Genomic DNA, 27,106 nt, shown 5'->3' on the forward strand with positions numbered 1-27,106 from the left:
TCCCATTTGACCCAGTCATTCCCCTTCTTGTGTATTTTTTCAAAAGGATTAAAGTATCATACCACAGTCATATAAGCACACCCATGTTGACAGCGACACAGTTTGTAATAGCTAACAAATGGACATCAAGTGGGTATTGGGTAAAGAACATATGGGGTCCTTCTATGAAGTGGAGTACTACTCAGCTACAAGGAAAATTAAATTAGAGACATCTATACCTAAATGTATGCACCTTGAGGCCATACCCTTCAGTGAAATAAACAGGACACATATGTGTAAATACCAACTAGTTTCTTTGGTGTGAGAAACTGAAAGTGTCAGTGAAGACCCAAATGTATAATGGCTAATGTGAAATAGGAAGAAAATGTTCAAAGGGAAAGGGGAACTTGGAAGGCCGGTGAGGGAAATGAAAGAAGGAAAAGAAAAATCTGACAAGAGGGATAAAGTGGAAACAAAGCTTATGTATGTAGGGAGGGGTGCAGGGGGTGAAGGGAGGGCAGAGGAATGGGATAAAGAAGAAGCGAGATTCATCCTGTACGAGTACTACTTCCCAATGATGAATGTGATCCTAATGAATCCCTAAAATGCCCCAATTACCTGAGTAAATATTTTGTAAAAAGAAAGAATGGGGTCCAGGGATTTAGCTCAGTGGTTCTGCCACCTGAGTCTCAAGCATATGGTTCCAAGTTTGATACCAGATTAAAAAAAAGACAGGAGAAAGAGGGTATGGACAGTAGAATCCACCAATGTGAGGGCAGTATATCAGATTTAGAAGACAGGTCTGCGGTTGTGAAGAAAACTAATGAGAAATAACTTTCCAAAGACCAGGCAACGTGAAAAATGGAACCAGCAACTGCCACACGATACAAAGAAGACTAATCTAACATTAATTGTAAATAAGGAAAAATCAGAAGATAGCAAGCACAAAGGATAAAATAAACCCATTCACAGAAATAATAACAGAAAACTTTCCAAGAATGAAAAAAGAATTCGAAATACACTTACATGATGCATAAATGTATTCAAATACACATCATCAGAAAAGTGCCACGACAAGGCAGAGCATGCTCAAGTTCCAGAAATTCACCATGAGAGCAGAGTCTTAAAAGCTATTAGAGAAAAGAAACAAATCATCTGTGAAGGAGAACTCATCATAATTACAGCGGGCTTCTAAATACAAACCCTAAATTTGAGGAGCACCTGGAGTGAAGTGTTTCAGGCCAAAAAAGAAAAAAATGAAAAACCAAAAAAAGGAAAACCTCAACCCAGGCTGACCTACCCCACAAAATTATCTTTCCAAATTGATGTTGAAATAAGATGGTGTCATGACAAAGACCACCTAAAGTAATTCATAACCAACAGGCTAGTAGGCCAAAATATTCCCCAGGATATCCTAGAAAAAGACAGTGGAGCAAACAAGGCCAAAAAGCCCAACAGAATGAATCCATCAGGTGAAACCAACAATTCAATACAAGGGAAAGAAAGGGAACAAACAACATGAAAATGATACACTGGCAGAGAAAAGTCAATACATACAAGCTATAAGAGTCAAGGTGAGAGGTCTTAATTCACCAATCCAAAGACACAGAGAGCAGAATAGGCCAAGACACAAATCCCAACCCCATGCTTTATAGGAGAACCACATTTAACCCCCTACACTAAGTTCGGAGACCAAAAGTCAAGGGGTTGAATATAGTACGGAAAGGACAGCAGGGACCACTGAGTGGGCGTGGTGTTGGGACAGTGTGGAGGAAAGGCCGTCTCCGTGGAAAGCGACCACTAGCAGGGGAGCATAGGCAGATAAAAGGGGGTGGAGAACAGAATGGGAACGCTTTGGAGGGCTGTGAAGTAAATTCCCCCTTTTCTAACCAGAGCATGTTGGAGCCTCCCTCACCCACGGACCCATCCAGATAGTGTTCTGTGACATCACAGCACCTCTGCCCACCCAGGGCTTTGATTGGCTGTTGACTTGCTGACAAAAGAAAGCCCAAGGGTGTGGCCACTTCAGGGACAGGTATAGAAGGGAGGGTTCAGGCCCACACGGGGCAGACCGCTGTGAGGAGCTCCCAGGAGAAGCAGGGCCAGGTAGCCAGCAGGGCAGAGCACAGGACCTAGGACCAGGCTGAGAAAGAAGAGAAGAGCAATTTCAGTGCCTAAACTGTAGGGAAAGGTGAGTTGACGTCCAAGCTCCTCCCCTTGTCCCCCTTGACAGCCTTCCCAAGAGTCCTACGGTCCCCACACTGTACCCGTCTCATGAAGACCCTGTTCCCATGGCTCCTCCCTCTGTCCCCCAGACAGTCTCTTCTGTGGCCTCAATGTGTGCCTCAAGGTGCAGAGGAAGTCAAGCAGGGCCAGGAGACCCGGTCCCCACACAGGGAAGATGCTGTCTCCCCAAGCAGGGCGGCCTGCTCCTGGAGACCAAAGAGGAATAAACCCCAGCAGGGTTTAGCGGTCCTCAGCCCCCACAGTGGAAGCAGCCCAAGCAGGATGCACCAGGGCAGCAGCAGCTCCCTGGGTGCCCAGACAAGTCTATACCCACGCGTGCTGCTCCAGCAAAGCCACACGAGGGGAGGCCAAAAGAGAAGCCCTGCCAAGGTGGACCTCCACAGGTCTATCTGATTCCGTGGAGCCCCAGCCCCGCGCAAGGCGATGCGAGAGGGCCAGCACAAGAGAGGTGGCCAGAAACCTCACTGCCATCTGAGAGATGGCCAGAAGTCTGCCTGCCTCTGCCTCCACTGAGGTAGACCTGAAACTGTCCGCCCACACTTGCCCATGATGGGGGCAATAATCTAGCTCTTGGGGCCCTGAGAATGTGTCTGTGTGCGCTCTGGTGGAAGGGAGGGAGCAAGGGAGGGAAGGGGGGGGAGAAGGGAGGAAGGTGGCATCCTGTTCCCACAGATTGAAATTGGATGGGGGAAGGAGGGGGAGAGAGAGAGGAGAGGAAGAAGGGCAGGGGAAGGCAAGGGAGTTGGGAGGGAGGGAGGAAGGGAACTGGAAGGTGGTGGGGAGGGGAATAGAAATAAAGGGTAAAGAGAGAGGGAGGTGAGAACTGTCTTCCATTCTTTTACATTCCGTCTATAAATTTCCTTTGGATTTAGGTGTATTTCTCGTATGTGGCATATTGCTGGATTTTGCTTCTTAATCCAATATATCAGTCTATTTCTTTGGATTGGTGAATTTAGGCCATTAACATTGATACTTATAATTGATAGATACTGACTCATCCTTGTCATCATGTTTTACTGTTGTTGGCTCTATTAGTTCTTATTTTTTTCCCCTTTCCTTTTAGTGTCTTACCTTTACTGGTGGCCTCCCTCTGTTGGGCCTCATGGAGTGGTGACCTTCATTGTCTAGCTCTAGGATATTGCTTAAAATTCTTTGGAGTGTTGGTTTGACATTCATGAAATTTCTCAGCTGTTCCCTGTTATGGAAGTATCTAATTTCCCCATTGGTTTTGAAAGCTAATTTTGTAGGATGCAACAGTCTAGGCTGGAAGTTATTTTCTTTCAGGGCTTGAAATACTTGAGTCCAGCCTCTCCTTGGTTTGAGGGTTTGTGTTGAGAAGTCTACCAGGATTCTGATGGGCTTTCCTTTGTAGGTAATTTGTTTCTTTTCTCTAACTGCCTGTAGGATTTTTGTTCTTCTGTTGGGTTACTGGGATCTTGACTATTAGAGGCCTAGGTGTCGATTTTTTTGAAATCATGGCTAGGCACCATTCTATTTGCCTCATTCATCTGTATGTCCATTCTCCACCTCTGTCTGGGAAGTTTTCTACTATTACTTCTGTGAACAGTTTATTTCTGTCAATTGTACTTTTTCCTGTTTTGGTGGACTCCGATCATTCTTATCTTGTTCTTCTTTCCATCGTCTAGCACCTGTTGGATGGATTTCATGTGGTCCCTTAGTATTTGTAAGACATCTCTGTTTTGACGGTCCTTCTCCTCAATCCTGTCTTCTATATCTGATATTCTCTCTTCATATTGCCTTAATCTTCCCGGCATGCTTTCAGTGGAGTTGCGAATATCCTGAATATCTGTTTTAATCCATTTCATGGATTCCATTTCTTTCTTGTGTTGGGTGACCATGGTTTCATTTTCTTTCTTAGGCTGGGCATCCATGGCTTTCAACTTGTTTCTGAGCTCATCTATTTTTTTTATCTGTTTCTCTTCTAGAGCCTCTAATCATGTCTTTCACCCTGCTCACCATTTCTGTAGTTATCTGATAGATTATTACTGTTTGGAATATTTCTAACACCTCATTCATCTCTTCTATTACTTCCTGTGCTATCAGTTCAGGGTGTCCAAGGGGTTGACACTCAGACTGTTCCATATCCTTTCCCCCAGAATTTGCCTCTTGTTGGGTGGATGTCTGAGTGTGTGCCTTACTTAAATGTCTTCTCATTTTTGTTTTTGGTACTGTCCTTGCTTTTGTTCCTGGGTTGATACTTTGTAAGTATCTTGGTTGAAGTATTTAGAACCCTTATGAAATGACTGCTTCTCAGAAGTGTCTTTGATATATACCTGGAGTTTAGGTTTTGAGTCTCTAATGGTTGTGGGGCCTTCTCATTTACATTATACCAGGAAGTAGAACTGATGAGATCAATCACAACATCTCAGCCCAAGTGATAGAATTAGCAACACAATACAATGAAGTACTTCTTAGCAAATGACAATTCCTGGGAGTTATTAATCTCTCCCCTTTCACTGTGTGATTTAAATCAAAAGGAATGACCAACCCAACATATGTTTCTAGTGAATAAACTCTTCCATATAGCAACTTTATCCTTCAGAATGGGGAAACAGAAAGAGTTGGGGAGGGAGGGATATGTAGGTAGAAGGATAGGGGAAGGTTAGCAGTGAAGCCAGAGGATACAGGTGAGAGAAGAAAAGAGAAGAAATGTAAAACTAAGAAAGAAATATGAATTAGGCCCAGAACGGGAATACAAAGGGAGGTGAAGAACAATGTGGGACAGCAAGGGAGCCTGGGAGAGAGTGAAAGCAAAGAGGAAAAAATCAAAAAAGTGAAAAATAACAAATATAACAGCAGATAAAGGAAAAAAATTCAACATGAGAGCAAACAACTAGTGGTAATTTTGAAAATAAGAAATCAAAGAATCAAATGAATGGACTCCTTCAGGGTATGTCTCTTCTGTCACTCTAGACAATATGGCCAGCAGTGGGCATTTAGAAGTCAATGTATCTCAGTGAGCAATTCATTGCCCCATTGGATTCCGGCAGATTTCTGGCTGCAAGTCCCCAGTTGAGCTGCCTGTCCTCCTGCCAGGTGGAACTGGGCAAGGTTCTATTGCATGTTTCAGTTGCCTTTCCCCTGAAGATAGTCCAGGTTCTGAAGGGAGGAGATGATCCCTGTATTTTGCCAGGTAGGGTGGTCTGGTGTGCCTTTATTGCAGAGATTCTCTTCCCTTTTCCAGTGGGCTTCAGGTATGTTCAGGGAGCTTGAGAGGGGCACTCTCTCTCGACCACCTCCGCAGCTCAGGACAATGGCCTTTATGCCCCCTGTGCCCCTGTAGTGTGGAACCACATAGCTTCACGGCCAACAGGCCAGCAGTGGAGGGTGCTCTATTGTTGCATACTCCCGCCTGGCTCCACACTGTGTTGGTGGGCTTTCCCAGAGGGTCCTTACCAGCTCTTGGTCACAAGTAGGCATAGCCAGCCAGGCAGAGCTAGGGGCCAACTGTCCTGCGCACACTACCAGTGTAGCTCTGCCCATGTAGCTCCATGGGCATCTGGTGGGTCCTTTCTAGCTCTTGACCACAAGTAGGCAAACCAGCTGGACAGAGCTGGGCTCAGTCATTCCTGGGTGCTCTGCCCACATGAGTTAAAGGGCAGCTAGTGGGCATGCCTGTGTGGTCCTTCCCAGCTCTTTGGGAGAGACTCCCTTTGTTTCCAATATTGGGGTTACCTCATGTTCCTCAGCTCCTCTGCTGTTTTATCTTTGTCTGCTCTACATTTATTAATCATTTCCTGCATTATGGATACAATATGTGTTGTGATCCGAGAAAATAGTTCTGACTTCTTCATTTCCAAATCCTGTTCCTTTGCCAGTTCAAGGAGACTCTTTGCCTTTTGGTATTGCAATAGATGATCTGGAAGTCTGGTTTTGAGATTTCTTTACGTGTGTTCTCATTTCAACAGATGCAGCCTGCTGTGCCTTTGTTGCAGTGACTTCTTTCTCACCCGGTGGTCTTGAATTCTGAGCAAGCCACTGAGCAGCCTTTACTCTGCTGCTCACAATTGTGCTAACTCTTGGGTTCAGATGGTTGGCCTTCTGGATACCTGAGCTGACCTGTTGTGTGGGTGGGCTTCAGGTTGGGGCCTGTGCACACTTGGGATGGTATCTAGGTGTGCTTCTGGCTTGAGTGTGCCCACCTATGTAGCTGTTGTCTGGGAGGGCCTTTGGCTGGGTGCTGTGCACCCCAGTTCTCTGTGTCTGAGCAGGCTTTGGGTTAGGCTCTCTGTGCACTTACCAACGGTACAGGGACTATTGCTTCACCTTTGCAGCTCTTTTTTGGGTAAGTCTTTGGCTTGGGCCTGTGTGCCCAAGTGGCTGGGGTTTGCATGGGGCCCTTGCTCTATCTGCCTGCTGGTGTACTATTCTGGTCCACATCACTGCTCCTGAGATCTGCACACACACACACTAATCCACATTTTATTATCCAGTCTCCAGTTGATAAGCAATTGGGCTGTTTCCAAATTTTGTGATGCTATGAACTTGCTTGACCTTCTAGAGCTGTGCTATGATTTTTTTAATTCTTTTGGAAAGATACCCAGCAAAACCTCAGTTGCAGGGGAACTAGAACAAAATTGTAAACAATTGGGATCTCACCTTATTAAGAAGCTTCTCCACAGCAAGAGAAACCAACAGCAGACTGAATGGACAACACACAGTTTTTGAAAACAAATTGACCAGAGATTCCTCCAAGGAATACTATCTAGAATACATAAAGAACTTCAAAAATCAGACCCCTCGGTAAATGGAAAGACCTCATCCAAAAATGGGCTTCTGAAATGAATAGACATTTCTCAGATGAAGATGTAGAAGCAGTGCAAAACATTTGAAAAGATGTTCAATATGTCTGCTCATTGGAGAGATGAAAATGAAAGCAACATTGTAACTCCCTCTTCTGGAGAAAGTATAGCTGCTACCAAGAAATTAACCAATAACAAATGGTGGTAGAGATATGGCAAAAAAGGAATGCTTCTCCAGTATTGCTGGGAATGTAGACTGGTGCAACCACTGTGGAAATCAGTATGCAGATTCCTAAAAATAGTGGATTCCATGTCCCATTTGACCCAGCTATTCCCCTTCCTGTGTATTTTCTCAAAAGGATTAAAGTATCATACCACAGTCATATAAGCACACCCATGTTGACAGCAACACAGTTTGTAATAGCTAACAAATGGACATCAAATGGGTATTGGGTAAAGAACATGTGGACTCTTTTTATGAAGTGGAGTACTACTCAGCTACAAAGAAAGGGAAATTAGATATATCTATACCTAAAGGTATGCACCTTGAGTCCCTACTCTTCAGTGAAATAAATAGGACACATAAGTGTAAATACCAAATAGTTTCTTTGGTGTGAGAAACTGAAAGAGTAAATGAAGACCAAAATGTATAATGGCTAATGTGAAATAGGAAGAAAATGTTCAAAGGGAAAGGGGAACTTGGAAGGGGGGTGAGGGAAATGAAAGAAGGAAAAGAAAAATCTGAAAAGAGGCATAAAATGGCAACAAAGCTCATGTATGTAGGGAGGGGTGCAGGGGGTGAAGGGAGGGCAGAAGAATGGGAAAAAGAAGAAGCAAGATTCATCCTGTACAAGTACTACTTCCCAATGATGAATGTGATCCTAATGAATCCCTAAAATGCCCCAATAACCTGAGTAAACATTTTGTAAAAAGAAAGAATGGGGTCCAGGGATTTAGGTCAGGGGTTCTACCACCTGAGTCACAAACATAAGATTCCAAGTTTGATACCAGATGAAAAAAAAAGAGAAGAGAAAGAGAGTATGGGCAGTAGAATCCACCAATATGAGGGCAGTATATCAGATTTAGAAAACAGGTCTGCGGTTGTGAAGAAAACTAATGAGAAATAACTTTCAAAAGACAAGGCAACATGAAAAATGGATCCAGTATCTGCCACACGATGCAAAGAAGACTAGTTGAACATTAATTGGAAATAATGAAAAACCAGAAGATAGCAAGCACAAAGGATAAAATAAGCCTGTTTTTTTAAAATTTTTTTTTGTATGTGAACGGAAACACCTTTATTACAAAAAATCCAAAATGAACATTCACGTTGCATTGAAGTACAATATGGCAGCAGATAAAACAAATTATTTGTACACGGTTTAAAAGAACTCCTAACAGAACATACTGTGGTCACAGGACAGGACACAGGATTTGAAGTACTCAGTAGCGGAGAGTGAAGCGGGTGTCGCTGGGTCTGCTCCCCAGGCTCTGTCCCAGGAAGCCACAGTGCATCCCTCCAAAGGGGATCACTTGGCCCGGGGAAGCCCAGCCTGGAGCAAAGCTGCCACGCCCTGACATGCCACCCGGGTTCATCATGTGGCCGGGCCCCGAGTGGCCAGACCTACTCCTCTCTCCACCCTGCCACCTCTTGTGGTCCTGGTCTATCATGCCCCCGTCGGCAGCGGCCTGCCATGCCCAGTCATCCTCTAGTCTTGGGCCATGTTCCCCCCAGTCTCTCCTGGGGGGGGAGGGGGCAGCCCCCTACCTTCGCTCATCCTCCTTTCCAAGCCATAGCCACAGCTGTTGCATGAGTCCCCACTGTGGAGCTCTGGTCCTCCTTGGCGCTCGGGGTAATGCTGCCCTTCTTATTCTCCCATCATTGACCTTGAACCTTCTCAACTGTCCACAGAGTGGTTGGGGTAGCGGCCCCGGTCCCTGTGGTCAAAGTCATGGAAGGGGTCCTGACGACTGAAGTCCGAGTGGTAGCGCTCGTCCAGAGGGGCCCGCTTGGCCTCTGGCCAGTAGGCATCGTCCCTCCAGCTGTCCAGGTCGTAGGGCCGCCGCTCCTGCTCCTAGCACAGCTCCTGCTGGCGCCGCAGCTCCTTGGGCTCGCGGTGGATGCGCTCCTGCTCACGCCTGAGCTCCTGCTCCACGTGCATGCGCTGGCGCTCCAGCTGGTGCCGGTGGAAGGCCAGCCGCTCACGGGCAATCTCCAGCCATTCCGCTCCTCAGGCTCCCACTGTGCCTGCAGGCGCTGCTCCCGCTCACTATACTCCCGCTCCCTAGGGGACTCCAAGTCTCTTGACTTTATCAAAGGATACAATGGAACGCTTCTCTCTGCTGGCTGATTTGCGATCCTGGCTTTTGGAGGCTCTCTCTTTGGATCCAGATGTCTTCACACTGATAACAGGCACACCCTTTGATTTGTCCATCACCACAATCCGCTCAGTGCCTCGACTTCCTGACTTTGTGGCTCGAGATCGCTCAGAGGAGCCCAGCTTCTCATCTGGGCCTTTACTCTTTTCTCCACTTGCATCTTCACCCTTTTTGCTGTCATCTTTTCTGTCAGATTTATCGTCCCTCCTGAGGTTCGCGGATCTGTCAAGTACTTGACTTCTCCTTGCCCTCGCTGTCCCTCTTTTCAGAGGTTTTCTTGCTGGCTGGTTCATTTTTCGCTTTTTCCACAGAGATCATCTTTCCATGCAGCTCAGTCTTGCGCAGGTGGCTGATGCATTTCGTTGCTTCTTCGGCTGTGGACATGGTGACAAAGCCGTAACAGCGAGCTCTGGGACTCCAGGCATTTGTCACAACCTTGGCGCCCACCACCTTCCCATACTTGCTGAAAAGAGTCTTCAAATCTGTAGCTCTGGTCATAGAAGAAAGTCCACTAACCCAGAAATTTCTACTACAACTGCTATGACCCTTCTCCTCTCGGGAAAGCCTTTTAGAGTCCGAGTCATCTTCCACAGAACTCATTTTCTAATCAGCACCCTCACTGGTTGAGGACTCTTTAGGAGCCGGAGGGACTTCATTACAAGCATCAAACTCAAACTTCTTCACATCTTCCTTGCTATCTCGGGGCTCCGGGCTCGGGGCTTCTGTGGGCGCTTCTGCCAGCTCCTGGCTAGAGGCCTCTGGCAGTTCGGAGGCCGTGCTACTCTGCTCAACTGGCTTCTCTAGTCCTACAAGCTCACAGTCCGTACTCGCGCCTTCTCCTGTGTGCTCCATGGGCTCCCTTTTCACTACCTCTAAGAGGGTGTCTGCCTCACTCCACTGAGCACGTGTTGACTCACTGGCCAAATCTAAATCTCCCTCCTCTTCCTCCTCTTCTTCCTCTTCCTCCTGCTCTTCCTCTTCTTCCTCTTCCAGGTGGGTGCTGCCAAAAAGGTTCTCTTCCTCCACCAGCTTCCTGTCTGGCCCCATGCTACTTGTATCCTGGGCAAATGGCTGCTCCAGCTCAGAACCTTCTTCTTTTACTGGCTCAGATTTACAAGTTTCCCCCAAAATGTCTAGTATTTTCTCATTTTCTGGCTCCAGAGATGGCTCTTCAATCTCCTGTAATATAGTGAAGTCAGATGATGAAGTATCTAAATTGTTTTAAAATAAACATGTTTACAGAAGTAAGAACAGAAAACTTTCCAAGAATGAAAAAAGAATTGGAAATACACTTACATGATGCATATATAACCTCGAATACCCATCATCCGAAAAGTGCCATGACAAGGCAGAGCATGCTCAAGGTTCCAGAAATTCACCATGAGGCCAGAGTCTTAAAAGCTGTTAGAGAATAGAAACAAATCATCTATGAAGGAGAACTCATCATAATTACAGCAGACTTCTAAATACAAACCCTAAATTAAAGGAGCACTTGGAGTGAAGTGTTTCAGGCAAAAAAAAGAAAAGAAAAAATAGAAAAAGAAAAAAAAAAGAAAAACCTCCGAACCCAGAATGACCTACCCCACAAAATTATCTTTCAAAATTGATGTTAAAATAAGGCGGTGTCATGACAAAGACCACCTAAAGAAATTCATAACCAACATGCTAGTATGTCAAAATATTCTCCAGGATATCCTAGAAAAAGACAATGGAGCAAAAAAGGCCAAAACGCCCAAGAGAATGAATCCATCAGGTGACACCAACAATTAAATATAAGGGAAAGAAAGGGAGCAAACAACATGAAAATGATATACTGACAGAGAAAAGTCAGTACATATGAGTTATAACAGTCAATGTGAGAGGTCTTAGTTCAACAATCAAAAGACACAGATGAGCAGAATAGACAAGACACAAGACCCAACTGCATGCTTTATATGAGAAACACATTTAACTCCCTACAATAAATTCATAGACCAAAAGTGAAGGGGTGGAAAATAGTATGCCATGCAGCAGGACCCTGGAACAAAGCAAAAGTAGCCACACACACCACAGATCAAGTGGATTTCAAGCCAAGACTGATCAGAAGAGACAAAGAAGTTCACTACGTATTGGCTAAGGGTACAATTCAATGGGAAAAGATAATAAGTAAAAGTATTTACACACCAAATAGTGGGACACCCAACTTCAGAAAATGAATACCAATGGATATGAAAAATTGTATAAGCACCAATACATTTGTAATGGGGGACCTCAATATCCTACTGTCATAAATAGGCAGGTCAACTAGACAAAATAAACAATAGAGAAATATCAGAGTTGAACCTAACTTTTGAACAAATGGACTTCATAGATCTCTATAGAGTGTTCTAATCAACAACAAATGAACAGACATTCTTCTCAGAATCACACTGACTTTCTCAAAAATGGACTGCATATTAGCCCATACAGCATGCTGAAGTACTCGTAAAAGAATCAAAATTACTGTGCATAGTGTCAGATCACAATGCAATGAAACTAGAAGTCAATGGTGAAAGACAGGGCCATCATAGAGCAGCAAAGGAGTAAAGAAGCAGCAGGTCACAAGAGACAAGCAGTGACCACCTTTTAGTTCCTTATGTCCTATCCAGGCAACACACCCTTGGAGTAGGCAGCAGTCACCCCAAGGTGGGGCACCTTTCATCCTAGCATTGCACCACGAATCAGTCCCAGCATCACATCCTTGTTCCCAGCAGCACACACCCTAGATCCAGTCCCCTCTGAAGAGCCCCAGCTATGACTGCATGAGGTTTGGGAGGACATCTAGACACAAGCCATCATGCCTCTAATCTTACCACTCAGAAGACTTGAGGTAGGAGCATCACCACAAGTTCTAGGCCAGCCTTGTCTACAAGAGACAAGCTGTTTGTTTGTTTTTCTGTTGTTTTCAAAACACCTTAGTATAATTTTATACATATGCTATCTTATTTTCTCTAAATAATTAGATTTACTGTTCTCTTTCCATTCTGGAAAAATGTTGTGAAACACTCGTTACACTGCTGGTTGTGGTGGTATATGCCTGTAATCTCAGCACTCTGGAGGCTAAGGCAGGAGGACCACCATGAGTTCCTAACAAGACCCTGTCTCAAAAAACAAAAAGCAAACCAAAATTAAAGAAAACCTTGTTATGCTGTAACATAACAAGAGAAGAGAACCTCAAAGACAATGTTGTAAGAGAACCTCAAAGACAATGTTGTGTAATCCCTCCCAAGCCCACTCTGCCTTATGAATTCATCAGACTCAGATTGTATTTGTGTGCATGGAACACTTAAGCATCCCTCATGACTTGTGGAACATGAATGCCTGCCTCGACTCAGGTAAGCTGTTAAAACCTGGGCCCGGGTAGTGCATCTCCTGAGACAAGCAGCCCCTCCAATTTTAAACAAGGCTGCGACACCTAGTGGAGCCAGTGTATTCATGGAAGTCTGACAGCCTGAAGGCAGTGATTGCAGACTAGAAAACAAAACTGAGGGAACCTCAGTGGACAGGGGTAGCTGGAGTGGGGTGGAAAAGTGCCCTGGTGGTGTCAAGAAGTGAGTAATCTGCAAGTGCATGAGAGAAATTTGTGGGAGGTAAGGATGGGGCCCACCTGCACATGGTCTTAGGTAGGACCGGGTTAGCAGGAAGGAAGGGTCAGGTAAGACAAAGATTAGGTACTGGCAGGGGGAGGGAAAGGACAGCATGGACCACTGAGTGGGGGTGGTCTTGGGGACAGTGTGGAGGAAAGACCCTCTCCCTGGAAAGCGACCCATACCAAGTGAGCATAGGCAGATAAAAGGGGGTAGAGAACAGTATAGGAAAGCTTTGGAGGGCTGTGAAGCAAATTGCCCCCTTCTCTAACCATAGCATGTTGGACTCGCCATACCCTCCCTTCCCCATGTACCCATCCAGATGGTGTTCTGTGACATCACAGCCCCTCTGCCCATCCAGGGCTTTGATTGGCTGTTGACTTGCTGACCAAAGAAAGCCCAAGGGCTTGGCCACCTCAGGGACAGGTATATAAGGGGGGGTCAGGCCCACACAGCGCAGACCACTGTGAGGAGCTCCCAGGAGAAGCAGGGCCAGGTAGCCAGCAGGGGGGAGCACAGGACCTAGGACCAGGCTGAGAAAGAAGAGAAGAGCAATTTCAGTGCCTAAACTGAAGGGAAAGGTGAGTAGACATCCAAGCTCCTCGCCTTGTCCCTCTTGACAGCCCTCCCAAGCGGCCTAAGGTCCCCACACTGTACCCTTCTCATGAAGACCCTGTTCCCATGGCTCCTCCCTCTGTCCCCCAGACAGTCTCTTCTGTGGCCTCCCTGTGTGCTTCAAGGTGCACAAGAAGTCAAGCAGGGCCAGGAGACCTGGTCCCTGGACAGGGAAGATGCCATCTCCCCAAGCATCGCGGCCTGCTCCTGGACACCAAAGATGAAGAAAGCCACAGCAGGGTTTGGTGGTCCTCAGCACCCACAGCGGGATCAACCCCAGCAGGATGCGCCAGGGCAGCAGCAGCTCCCTGAGCACTCGGAGATGTCTATCCCCAAGCGTGCTAGTCTGGAAACGCTCTACCAGGAGAGGCCAAAAGAGAAGCCCTGCCAAGCTGGGCCTCCACAGGTCAATCCGAGGCCATGGAGCCCCAGCCACTTGCAAGGGGATGCGAGAGTGCCAGGCCAAGAGAGCTGGCCAAGAAACATCACTGCCATCTGAGAGATAGCCAAAGGTCTGCCTGCCTCTGCCTCCACTGGGGTAGACCTGAAACTGTCCACCCACACTTACCCATGATGGGGGCAAGAAACTACCTCTTGGGGCCCTGAGAATGTGTCTGTGTGCTCTCTGGTGGAGGGGAGGGGGCAAGGGAGGGAATGGGTGGGGGTGAGAAGGGAGATAGGTGGCATCCTGTTCCCACAGATTGAAATTTGAGGGGGGAAGGAAGGGGAGGGAGAGAGGAGAGGAAGAAGGGGAGGGGAGGGCAAGGGAGTGGGGAGGGAGGGAGGAAGGGAACTGGAAGGTGGTGGGGAGGGGAATAGAAATAAAGGGTAAAGAGGAAGGGAGGTGAGAAAAGAGAGAGGGAGGGAGGGGAGCAGGAGGGAGGGGAAGGAAAGGGAGGGTGGGTATATGCATATGAGGAAGGGAAAGGAGGAGGGGAGGGAGGGAGGAAGTTAACTGGAAGTGGGTAGATAGGGGAATAGAAATTGTACTTTCCCCTGTTTTTTCGTGGACTCCTATGAGTCTTATGTTATTATGCTTTGCATCAAAAAGCAGCTGTTGGATTGATTTCTAATGGTCCCTTACTATCTTTAAGAAACCTCTGTTTTCATGGTCCTTAACTACAGTCCTGTCTTCGATATCTGATATTCTGTCTTCAGATTCTCCTAGTCTGCTCTGCATGCTTTCAATGGAGTTTCTAATCTCCTGAATATCTGATTGAATCTATTTCACAGATTCCATTTCTTTCTTATACTGGGAGATCATGGATTTCATTTCTTTCTTATGCTGTGCATTCATGGCTTCCAACATGTTTCTGATCTCATCTATTTTCTTATCTGAGCAACTATTCAGTATTTACACATGTGTGTCCTGTTTATTTCACTTAGGAGTATCGCATCCATGTGCATCCATTTAGCTATAAACGTCTCTAATTTCTCATTTTTTGTGGCTGAGTAGTACCCCATTTTATTAAAAAACAACATTTTCTTTATCCAGTTTCCAGTTGATGGGCATTTGAGCTGCTTCCAAGTTTTAGCTATTACAAATTATGCAGCTATGCACATGGGTACACATATATCACTGTGGTATGATTCTTTTAATTCTTTGGGGAAGATAAGCAGCAGGAGAATGTGTGGTTCAAGTGGGACTTCCAGTCCTAATTCTTTGAGCTTTCTCCATACAGATTTCCACAGTGGTTGTACCAGTCTACACTTCCACCAGCAGAGAGCCAGGGTTCCTCTTTCCCGACAACCCTGCCAGGATTTGTTATTGGTTGATTTCATGATAGCAGCTATCGTTTCTGGAGTGAGTTGAAATCTCAGCATTGTTTTCATTTGCATCACTCAAATGACCAGTGATGTGGACTAGTTTTTCATCTGTTTATTTGCTATTTGTACTTCTTTTTCTGAGAAATGTCTGTTCATTTCAGATGCCCATTTTTGAATTGGGTCTTTAAATTTGGGAGGTCTGAGTTTTTTAAGTTCTTTGTAGATTCAAGACAATAGACCATTGTCTCAGGAACAACAGGTGAAGATTTTTTCCCACATTGTGGATTGTGTCTTCACAGTTAGTGGTTTCTCTTGCTGTGGAGAGCTTTTTAAGAAGAAGAGACCCCACTTGACTGTTTGTGCTAATTCATGGGCAACTGAGGTTTTGTTCAAAAAATCTTTTCCTACACCAATGTCTTCAAGAGTTCTACCTAACCTCTGTTCCAGCTGATTCAGTGTTTCTATTTTAATATTTAGATCATTAATCCATTTCCATTTTAGTTTAGTGCATGGTGAGAGATATAGGTCTAGTTTTAATCTTGGCAAGTTGAAACCCAATTTTTCCAGCAACATTTATTAAAGAGGCTATCTTTCCTCCAGGGAGGGTGTTTGGCTCCTTTGTCGAAGATGAGGTGGCTGAGTGTGTCCGGAGATGTTTCTCCATCATCTAATCTGTTCCACCGGTCCTCAGGTCTGTTTATTTGCCAGTACCATGCTGTTTTTAATCACAGTAGGTTTGTTTCAAGTTGGGGATTGTGATAGTCCACGCCATGTCTCTGTTACCTAGAATTGCTTTTGCTATTATGGGTGTCTTCTTGTTCCAAATGAATTTTTGGATTGTTTTCACAAGGTCCATGAAGTATGCTGCTAGGATTTCAATTGGGATTGCATTGAATCTATAGAGAAGTTTTGGAAGTATGGCCATTTTCACTATATTGATCCTTTCTACCCAGGAGCAGGGGATGTCTTTCCATTTTCTGATATCATCTTTAATCTCTCTTTTCAGAATGCTACAGCTTACAGAGAAGAGGTCTTTGATTTCTTTTGTTGGGTTGATTCCTAGGTATTTCAGTTTTTTGGATGCTATTGTGAAAGGAATTGTTTCCCCTATTTCTATCTCAGTGAGTCTATTGTTCATATAGAGGAAAGCTATTGATTTTTGGGTGTTGGCCTTGTATCCAGCTACTCTACTGAATTTGGTTATTTCTAGAAGACTTTTGGTGGAGTTCTTGGGGTCTTCTATATAGAGTATCATGTCATCTGCAAATAATGACAATTTGACTTCTTCATTTCCTATCTTTATTCCTTTTATTTCTTTGTCTTGTCTAATTGCCCTGGCTAATGTTTCCAAAACTATATGGAACAAGAGTGGTGATAGTGGACATCCTTGTCTTGTTTCTGATTTTAGTGTGAAGGATTTCAGTTTTTGACCATTTAGTATGATATTGGCTGTTGGTTTTTCATAGATGGCTTTGATCACATTGTTGGAGACTATTCCAATTTTTATAGGGTTTTTATCATAAATGTGTGTTGGATTTTGTCAAATGCTTTCTCTGTGTCTGTGGAGATAATCGTATGGGTTTTGTCCTTGGCTCTATTGATATAGTGTATTACATTGTTTGATTTGCATATGTTAAAAAATCCCTGCATCCCTGGGATGAATCCCACTTGGTCAGGTGTATGATCTTCTTGATAATCTTCTGCATTCTATTTGCCTGTATTTTATTCAGGATTTTTGCATCTATGTTCATTAGTGAGATTGGTCTAGAGTTCTCTTTATCAGTTGGGTCTTTCTCTGTTTTCGGAATCAAGGTGATGCTTGCTTCCAGGAATGAATTCACGAGTATTGGTTCCCTTTCAATTTCATTGAAGAGTTTAAACAGTAGTGGCACTAGATCCTCTCTAAAGGTCTTGTAGAATTCAGCAGTGAAGCCATTGGGTCATGGGCTTTTCTTAATTGGTAAGGTTTTAACTACTTTTTCAATTTCATTGGTTGATACTGTGTGGTTTAGAATTTTTAGGTCTTCTTCTTTCAACTTTGGTAATTCATATGTATCTAGTAATCTGTCCATTTCTTCTGTTTTCCATCTTATTGGTGTGTAGTTTCTGGAAGTAGATATTGATGACCCTCTAGATTTCGGCTGGGTCTATTGTAATTTCACTATTTTCATTCCTAATTGCATGGACTTTTCCTGATTTTCTTTTCTTTTTCTGATAAGGTTGGCTAAGGGTTTGTCGATTTTGTTTATTCTTTTGAAGAACCAATTCTTGAGTTCATTAATTTTTTTGTATCATTCTCTTAGTCTCCATTTAATGATTTCTGCGCTGATGTTTATAATTTCCTCCCTTGTATGAGCTTTGAGTTTGTCCTGTTCTTATTTTTCTAGAAGCTTAAGGTTCTGCATCAGGTTGTTTAATTGGGCTCGCTCTGTGTTCCTAATATATGCATTCACTGCAATGAAGTTTCCTCATAAAACTGTTTTCGTTGTGTCCCATAGATTCCCATATGTTGTATTGTCATTGTCATTTAAATGAAGGAACTGATTCCTTCTTTAATTTCCCCTGTGACCAATTGGCTATTCAGAAGTGTGCTGTTCAATTTACATGTGTTTATGTAATATTTGTGGATTCTTTTGCTATTGATCTCCAATTTCTAGGCACTGTGTTCTGATAATATACAGGGGATAACTTCAATTCCTTTGCACATACTTAAACACATTCTATGAGTGAGTATGTGTTCTATTTTGGAGAACGACCCATGTGCAGCGGCAAAGAATGTGTATTCTGATTTTATGAGGTGGGCCACTCTGTAAACATCTGTTAAGTTCATTTCTTCAAGAGTTCAATTGAGTTGTAGTATTTTATTCCTTATATTTTGTCTAGTTAATCTAACTGTGACGGTGGGGTATTGAGGTACCCCTCTATTGTATTAGTGCATATATGACTTTTCATGTCCTTTAGTATTCATTTTATATAGTTGGGTGTACTAGTGTTTGGTGCATAGATATTTATGATTGTCATCTCTTCCTGTTGGATTGTTCCCTTACAAGAATGTAGTGTCCTTCTTTGTCTCTCTTAATCAGTGTTAGTTTGAAATCCAGTTGATCCGCAAAAAAGGATTGCTACACCTGCTTTTTTTCTGGTTCCTGCTGCATGGAGTATTGTTTTCCATCCTTTAACTTTCCATCTATGAGTTTCTTTTTTGACTTAAGTGTGTTTCTTGCATGCAGCATATTGTTGGATCTTGCTTCTTGAATCATTCTGCCAGTCTATTTCTTTTGATTGGTAAATTGAGACCATTAACACTGACAGTTCTAACTGTCATGTGTTGACTTATATTTGTAATGACTTTTTATTTTTATTGGATTCTCCTCCTTTGTGTCTCATTTCTTGTCGTACCCAATGGATACATTTTGCTAGGCTTCATGGGGTTGTGATCCTCATTGTCTTTTCCTAGGATATTGTCTAAAATTTTTGGATTGCTTGTTTGGTATTCATGAAGTTCCTAATGTGCTCTTTGTCATGAAAGTATCTTATTTCTTCAATAATTTTGAAAGAAAGTTTTGCAGGTACATCAATCTGTGGTTGGAGGTTGTTTTGTGTTAAGGGTTAGAAATACATCACTCCAAGCTCTTCTTGCTTGAGTGTTTCTGTTGAGAAGTCTGCTATAATTCAGATGGGCTTTCCTTTTTATGTGTTTTGTTTCTTTTCTCTAACTCCTTGTCGAATTTTGTTTTTCTGTTGGGTTTCTGTAATCTTAACTATTATATTCCTAGGCGTAGACTATATTTGATCATGGGTAGTTGGAATCCTATATGCCTCACTCATCTGTATGTCAGGTTCATTACCACTGTCTGCCATTAATTTCCATTTTCTGTCATTACTTGTATAACCAGGATTTTTTTATGTCATCTGCACTCTCTCCTGGATTTTCATTGACTCTGATAAGTCTCATGTTATTCTTCTTTGGATCATCTAGCTGCTGCTAGATTGATTTCTCATGGTCTCTTACTATTTTTAAGAAATGTTTCTTTTCCTGGATACTAATTGCAATCCATCTTCTACATCTGAAATTCTGTCCTCACATTGGCTCATTCTCCTGCATAGAATTTCAATGGAGTTGTATTCTCCTGGAAATCTATTTGCATCTTTTTGGGGGGATTCCATTTGTCTTTCCTTATTTATTTTTATTTTTTTAAATACTTTTATTGGTACATTTTAGGTATACAATTCATTTATATTTATAATTGGGTTCTTGTACCTGTATATTATGTATCTTAGTTCTTTTTTTGTTCCCCATTACCTGTGCATCCTTCACACCCTGCACCCTTCCCTATTTACACAGATTTCATTTCCAGTTTTTTTCTTCTCTCATAATTCTTCCTTTCCCATCATCCCTTTCCCTTTCCCCTCCTATCACCCCTACAAATTTGGACCTTTTCCTATTTCAAATTATCAGTTATTTGTATAAATCATTTTAATCCCTATTTACACTTTCAGTATCTCACACTAGAGAAACTATTCAGTATTTTCACATCTGTGTCCTATTTATTTCACTTAAGAGTATGGTCTCAATATGCATCCATTTAGCTCTAAATGACACTAGTTTCTCATTCTTTATGGCTGAGTAGTACCCCATTTTATAAATAACCCAATTCTTCTTTATCCAGTTTCCAGTTGATGGGCACTTGGGCTGCTTCCAAGCTTTAGCTATTGCAAATGGTGATCCTATAAATACGGGTGCATGTATATCATTGTGGTATGTTTCTTTTAATTCTTTGGGGAAGATACCCAGCAGGGGAATAGCTGGGTCAAATGGGACCTCTAGCCCTTGTGTTTTGAGGCATCTCCATATGGATGTCCACAGTGGTTGTACCAGTCTGCACTCCCACCAACAATGGAGAAGGGGTCCTTTCTCTCTACACCCCCACCAGCATTTGTTATTGGTTGTTTTCTTGATAGCAGCCATTCTTTCTGGGGTGAGGTGGAATCTCAGTGATGTTTTCATCTGCATCTCTCGAATGACCAGTGATGTTGAACATTTTTTCAAATGTTTCTTTGCTGCTTTCACTTCTTTATATGAGGAACATCTGTTTATTTCAGATGCCCATTTTTGAATTGGGTCTTTGTATTTGGGGGGGGTCTCATTTTTTCAATTCTTTATATATTAGAGATAGTAGACCTTTGTCTGAGGTACAGCTGCTAAAATTGTTTTCCCACATTGTGGGTTTTCTCTTAGCTCTGTTGGTGGTTTCTCTTCCAATGCAGAAGCTTTTCAATAAGATGAAATCCCAGTTGTTGTTTCTTTATGCTAGTTCCCGTGCTACTGAGGTATTGTTCATAAAGTCTTTTCCTCTACCAATATCTTCAAGAGTTCTACCCAATTAATCTTGCAGCAAGTTTAGTGTTTCTGTCTTAATATTTCTATCTTTAATCCACGTCCATCTTAGTTTACCGCATAGTGATAGGTATGGGTCTAGTTTTAATCTTTGGCAGGATGAAGTCCAGTTTTTCCAACACCATTTATTAAATAGGCTATCTTTCCTCCAATGGAGGTGGTTGGCTCCTTTGTCAAAGATGAGGTGGCTAAGTATGTCTGGAGTTGTTTCTGCATCTTCTAATCTATTTCACTGATCCTTGGGTCTGTGTCTTTGCCAGTACCATGCATTTTTATCACAGTAGCTTTTCAGTGTAGTTTCAAGTTGGGGACTGTGATACCCCCAGTCACATCTCTGTTGCCTAGAATTGCTTTTACTGTTCTAGATCTCTTCTAGTTCTGAATGAATTTTTGGATTATTTTCTCTAGTTTTGTGAAGTGTGTTGTTGCCATTTCAATCTTCATTGCATTAAATCTATATAGGAGTTTGGGAATTATGACCATTTTCACTATATTAGTTCTTCCTACCCAGGAACAAGGGATGTCTTTCCATTTTCTAATATCCTCTTTGATCTCCTTTTTCAGAATGCTATAGATTTCAGTGTAGTGTTCTTTTGCTTCCTTTGTTAGGTTGCTTCCTAGATATTTCATTTTTTTGGATGCTATTGTAAAAGGAATTGTTTCCCCAATTTCTCTCTCAATGAGTCTGCTATTTGAGCATAAGAAGGCTATTGTTTTTTCAGTGTTGACTTTATATCCAGCTACATACTGAATCTGTCAATTAAGTCCAGAAGTCTTTTGGTTGAGTTTTTTGGGTCTACTATGTAAAGTATCATATCATCAGCAAATAATGACAGTTTAACTTCTTCCTTTCCTATCTTTATTCCTTTTATTTTTCTCTTTTCTAATTGCTGTGGCTTATGTTTCCAGAACTATATTGAACAGGAGTGGTGATAGTGAGCATCCTTGTCTTGTTCCTGATTTTAGCATGAAAGTTTTCAGTTTTTGACCATTTAGTATGATGTTGGCTGTTAGGTGTTCGTAGATAGCCTTAATCAGGTTGAGATAAAGACCTTCTATTCCAATTTTCTGTAGGGTTTTTATCATGAATGGGTGTTGGATTTTGTCAAATGCCTTTTCTACAACGATTGAGATGATCATATGGTTTTTGCCCTTGGCTCTGGTAATATTGTGTATTACATTTATTGATTTATGTATGTTGAACCATCCTTGCATTGCTGGGATAAATCTGACTTGGTCAGAGTGTGTGATTTTCTTGATGACCCTCTGTATTCTGTTTGCCAGTATCTTGTTGAGGATTTTTACATCTATGTTCATTAGGGAGTTTGGACTGTAGTTCTCTTTTTGGGTTGGGTCTTTCCCTGGTTTTGGAATCGAAGTAATACTTGCTTCCAGGAATGAATTTGGAAGGCTTGCTTCCCTTTCAATTTCTTTGATGAGTTTAATGAGCAATGGTGAGAGGTCTTCTTTAAACGTCTTGTAGAATTCAGCAGTGAAGCCAACTGAATCTGGGGGTTTCTGTGTTGGTAAACATTTTATTACTTTTTCAATTTCACTCATTATAATTGGTGTGTTTAGAATTGCTCTATCTTCTTCATTTAACTTTGGCAATTCATATGTATCCAGGACTCTGTCCATTTCTTCTGTGTTTTCCATTTTATTAGAGTACAGGTTCTCGAAGTAGGTATTGATGATCCTCTGGATTTCTGCTGTGTCTCTTGTGACTTCAACTTTTTCGTTCTTAATTGCATGGATTTGAGCCTTTTCTTTCCTTTTTTTGATAAAGTTGGCTAAAGATTTATTGATTTTATTTATTCTTTTGAAAACCCAACTCTTTGATTCATTAATTTTTTGTATCATTCTCTTAGTCTCCATTGCATTGATTTCTGCTGTGATCTTTATAATTTCCTTTCTCATACAAGCTTTGGGATTGTTATGCTCTTCTTTTTCTAAGACCTTGACATTCTGCGTTAGATTATTTAACTGAGTTGTCTCTCTTTTCCTAATATGGGCATTCACTGCTACGAATTTCCTGTGCAGAACTACTTTCACTGTGTCCCATAGATTCCTGTCTGTTGTGCTGCCATTTTCATTTACTTGTAGAAACTGTCTACTTTCTTCTTTAATTTCCTCTGGGATCCATTGGTTTTTCACAGTGGTGTTATTCAATTTCTATGTGTTTGTGGGAGTTTTGCAGTTTCTTATGTTCTTGAACTCCAATTTTATTGCACTATAGTCTGATAATATATATTTAGTTAGACATGGCCTATGAGCTAGCATATAGTCTATTTTGGAGAATGACCCATGTGCAGCTGAAAAGAATGTGTGTTCTAATTTTGTGGGGTGGAACTCTTGGTAAACATATGAGTCCGTTTCTTCAATAGCTCTTTTCAGTTGTAGAATTTCGTTGTTAATTTTTTGTCTAGATGACGTATCTATTTGTGATAGTGGGGTATTGAGGTCCCCCACTACAATTCTATTAGTGCTTATTTGGTTTTTCATGTCCATTAATATTTGTTTTGTATAGTTGGGGGCATTTGTATTTGGTGCATATATATTTAGGATTGTCATCTCTTCCTCTTTGATTGTTCCCTTCACAAGGATGTAGTGACCATCTTTGTCTCTCTTAATAAGTTTTACTTTGAAATCTACTTTGTCTGCAAATAAGATTGCTACCCCTGATTTCTTCTGGGTTCCTGTCTCATGGAGAACTGTCTTCCATTTTTTTCCCTTCAGTCTATAAATTTCCTTTTGAGTTAAGTGTATTTCTTGTATATGGCATATTGCTGGATTTTGCTTCTTAATCCATTCTGTCAGTCTATTTCTTTGGATTGGTGAATTTAGGCCATTAACATTGATAATTATAATTGATAGATATTGACTCATCCTTGTCATCATGTTTTACTGTTGTTGGCTCTTTCATTTCTTATTTTTTCCCCCTTCCCTTTAGTGTCTTACCTTCACTGGTGGCTTCCCTCTGTTGGGCCTCATGGAGTGGTGACCTTCATTGTCTATTTCTAGGATATTGCTTACAATTCTTTGGAGTGTTAGTTTGGCCTTCATGATATTTCTCAGCTGTTTCCTGTTGTGGTAGTATCTAATTTCCCCATTCATTTTGAAAGATAATTTTGTAGGATGCAACAGTCTAGGCTGGAAGTTATTTTCTTTTAGGGCTTGAAATACTTGACTCCAGCCTCTCCTTGATTTGAAGGTTTGTGTTGAGAAGTCTGCCATGATTCTGATGGACTTTCCTTTGTAGGTAATTTGTTTCTTTTCTTTAACTGCCTGTAGGATTTTTGTTCTTCTGTTGGGTTACTGGGATCTTGACTATTATATGTCTAGGTGTAGATTTTTTAAAATCATGGCTAGGTGGAGTTCTATATGCCTCATTTATCTGTATGTCCAATTCTCCACCTCTGTCTGGGAAGTTTTCTACTATTACTTCTGTGAACAGTTTATTTCTATCAATTTTACTTTCTCCTGTTTATGTGAACTACTATCACTCATTCTTTTTTTCATCATTTAGCAGCTGCTGGATTGATTTCTTCTGGTCCCTTATTATTTGTAAGACATCTCTGTTTTCATGGTCTTTCACCTCAATCCTTTCTTCTATATCTGATATTCTATCTTCACATTCCCTTAATCTTCCCTGCATGCTTTCAATGGAGTTTTCAATATCCTGAATATCTGTTTTAATCTGTTTCATGGTTTCCATTTCTTTCTTGTGTTGGGTGACCATGGTTTCATTTTCTTTCTTATGCTGGGCATCCATGGCTTTCAGCATGTTTCTGAGCTCATCTATATTTTTTATCTGTTTCTCTTCTAGAGCCTCTAATCATGTCTTTCACCCTGCTCACCATCTCTGTAGCTATTTGGGAGATTATTCCTGTTTGGAATTTTTCTAGGGCCTCATTCATCTGTTTTATTACTTCCTGTGCTATCAGTTCAGGGTGTCCAAGGGGTTGATACTCAGACTTTTCCATCTCCTTTCCCCCCAGAATTTGCCTTTTGTTGGGTGGAAGTCTGAGTTTGTGCCTTACTTAAATGTCTTCTCATTTTTGTTTTTGGTACTGTCCTTGGTTTAGTTCCTGGGTTGATACTTTGTAAGTATCTTGGTTGAAGTATTTAGAACCCTTATGGAATGATTGCTTCTCAGAGGTGTCTTCGATATATAGCTGGAGTTTAGGTTTTGAGTCACTAATGGCTGTGAGGCCTTCTCATTTACATTATACCAGGAAGTAGGACTGATGAGATCAATCACAACATCTTAGCCCAAGTGATGTTATGAGCCACACAATAGCATGAAGTAGCTCTTAGAAAATGACAATTTGTGGTAGTTATTAATCTCTCACATTTAATTCTGTGATTTAAATCAAAATGAAGGATTGCCAACATATGTTTATAGTGAATAAACTCTTCCATATAGCAACTTTACTGTTCAGAATGGGGAAGTAGAAACAGTTGGGGAGGGAGGGACTTGTAGGTAGAAGGATAGTGGAAGGTTAGCAGTGAAGCCAGAGGACACAGGTGAGAGAAGAAAAGTAAAAATAAAGAAGAAATATGAATTAGGCCCAGAACAGTTACACAAAGGGAGATGAAAAACAATGTGGGACAGGAAGGGAGCCTGGGAGAGAGTGAAAGCAAAGAGGAAAGAAACAAAAAAAAAGAAAATTAAAAATTTTAAGAGCAAATAAAGAAGGAAAACTTTTTAAAATTAGAGCAAAAAAATAGTGGTAATTTTGAAAATAAGAAATAAAAGATTAAAATGAATGAACTCCTTCAGGGTATGCCTCTTCTGACACTATAGACAACATGGCCAGCAGTGGACATTTAGAAGTCAATGTATCTCAGTAAGCAATTCATAGCCCCATTGGATTCAGGCAGATTTCTGGCTGCAGGTCCTCAGTTGAGCTCCCTGTCCTCCTGCCAGTTGGAACTGGGCAAGGTTCTATTGCATGTTTCAGCTGCCTTTCTTCTGAAGATAGTCCAGGTTCTGAAGGGAGGAGATGATCCCTGTATTTTGCCAGGTAGGGTGGTCTGGTGTGCCTTTATTGCAGAGATTCTCTTCCCTTTTCCAGTGGGCTTCAGGTATGATCAGGGAGCTTGAGAGGGGCCCTCTCTCTCTTGACCACTTCCACAGCTCAGGACAATGGCCTTTATGCCCCCTGTGCCTCTGTAGTGTGGAACCACATAGCTGCACTGCCAAGAGGTGAGAGGAGCTGGGGGGGGGTGCTCTGTTGTTGCATGCACTCACGTGGCTCCACACAGAGTTGGTGGGCATGCCCAGAGGGTCCTTACCGACTCTTGGTCACAAGTAGGCATAGCCAGCCAGGCAGAGCTAGGGTCAAACTGTCCTGTGCACTCTACCAGTGCAACTCTGCCCATGTGGCTCCATGGGCATCTGGTGGGTCCTTTCCAGCTCTTGGTCACAAGTAGGCAAACCAGCTGGACAGAGCTGGGCTCAGTCATTCCTGGGTGCTCTGCCTGCATGGCTCCAAGGCCAGGTAGTGTGCATGCCTGTGTGGTCCTTACCAGCTGTTCGTGAGAGACTCTATTTGTTTCCTCTGTTGGAGCTACATCATGTTCCTCAGCTCCTCTGTTTTTTTTTATCTTTGTCTGCTCTTTATTTTTTAATCATTTCCTGCATTATGGATACAATGAGTGTTGTTATCTGAGAAATTATTTCTGTTTTCTTTGTTTCCAGATCCTCTTCCACTGCCAGTTTAGGGAGTCTCATTGCCCTTTGGTATTGCCATAGATGATCTGGAAGTCTGGTTTTGAGATTTCTTTTCATGTGTTCTCATTTCAACAGATGCAGCCTCCTGTGCCTTTGTTGAGGTGACTTCTTTCTCATCCGATGGTCTTGAATTCTGAGGAAGCCACTGAGTAGCCTTTACTCTGCTGCTCACCATTACACCATTTCTTGGATTCAGAGTGGTGGCCTTCTGGATCCCTGATCTGACCTGTTGTCTGGGTGGGCTTCTGGCTGGGGCCTGTGCACACTTGGGATGGTATCTAAGTGTGCCTCTGTCTAGGGCCCCTATGTAGCTGTAGTCTGGGAGGGACTTTGGCTGGGAGCTGTGCACTGCAGTTGCAGTTTGAGCAAGCTTCTTGGTTGTCTGCAAGCTAAAACTTGCTGTTCATGCAGAGAATCAACATCCCAAGAATCATGCACTAGAGGGAAATGCAAAGTTCTCGGCTGGGGTTCCAGACTCTTATGAGTGCCCCAGGAGTTGAATTGTCTCTTCCATCCAGGAAAAGTCATGGTGAGGTCTCAAATTTTTCTTTATAATAAGTAGTAGTGGTTAATAAACTTTCCCTGGGTTTCAGGATCTGTTCTAGCAAATTATCAA

The 27,106-nt window shown here is 42.4% G+C and overlaps 1 long non-coding RNA gene and 1 pseudogene across 1 annotated transcript; one reads left to right on the top strand and one right to left on the bottom strand.

Moving 5' to 3' along the window:
* Positions 1-2,028: 2,028 nt before the first annotated feature.
* LOC110348970 (uncharacterized) lies at positions 2,029-14,185 on the top strand. The gene is made up of 3 exons (XR_015446666.1): positions 2,029-2,170; positions 12,436-13,554; positions 13,679-14,185. It is a non-coding gene; the product is annotated as an uncharacterized LOC110348970 (long non-coding RNA).
* Positions 8,352-10,589, bottom strand: LOC101720864 (scaffold attachment factor B1 pseudogene; annotated as a pseudogene).
* Positions 14,186-27,106: the final 12,921 nt, after the last annotated feature.

This window comes from Heterocephalus glaber, unplaced genomic scaffold (genome assembly GCF_053883595.1).
Source record: "Heterocephalus glaber isolate CG9 unplaced genomic scaffold, H.glaber_assembly_v1.0 deba00001720, whole genome shotgun sequence".
NCBI classification, from domain to species: domain Eukaryota; kingdom Metazoa; phylum Chordata; class Mammalia; order Rodentia; family Bathyergidae; genus Heterocephalus; species Heterocephalus glaber.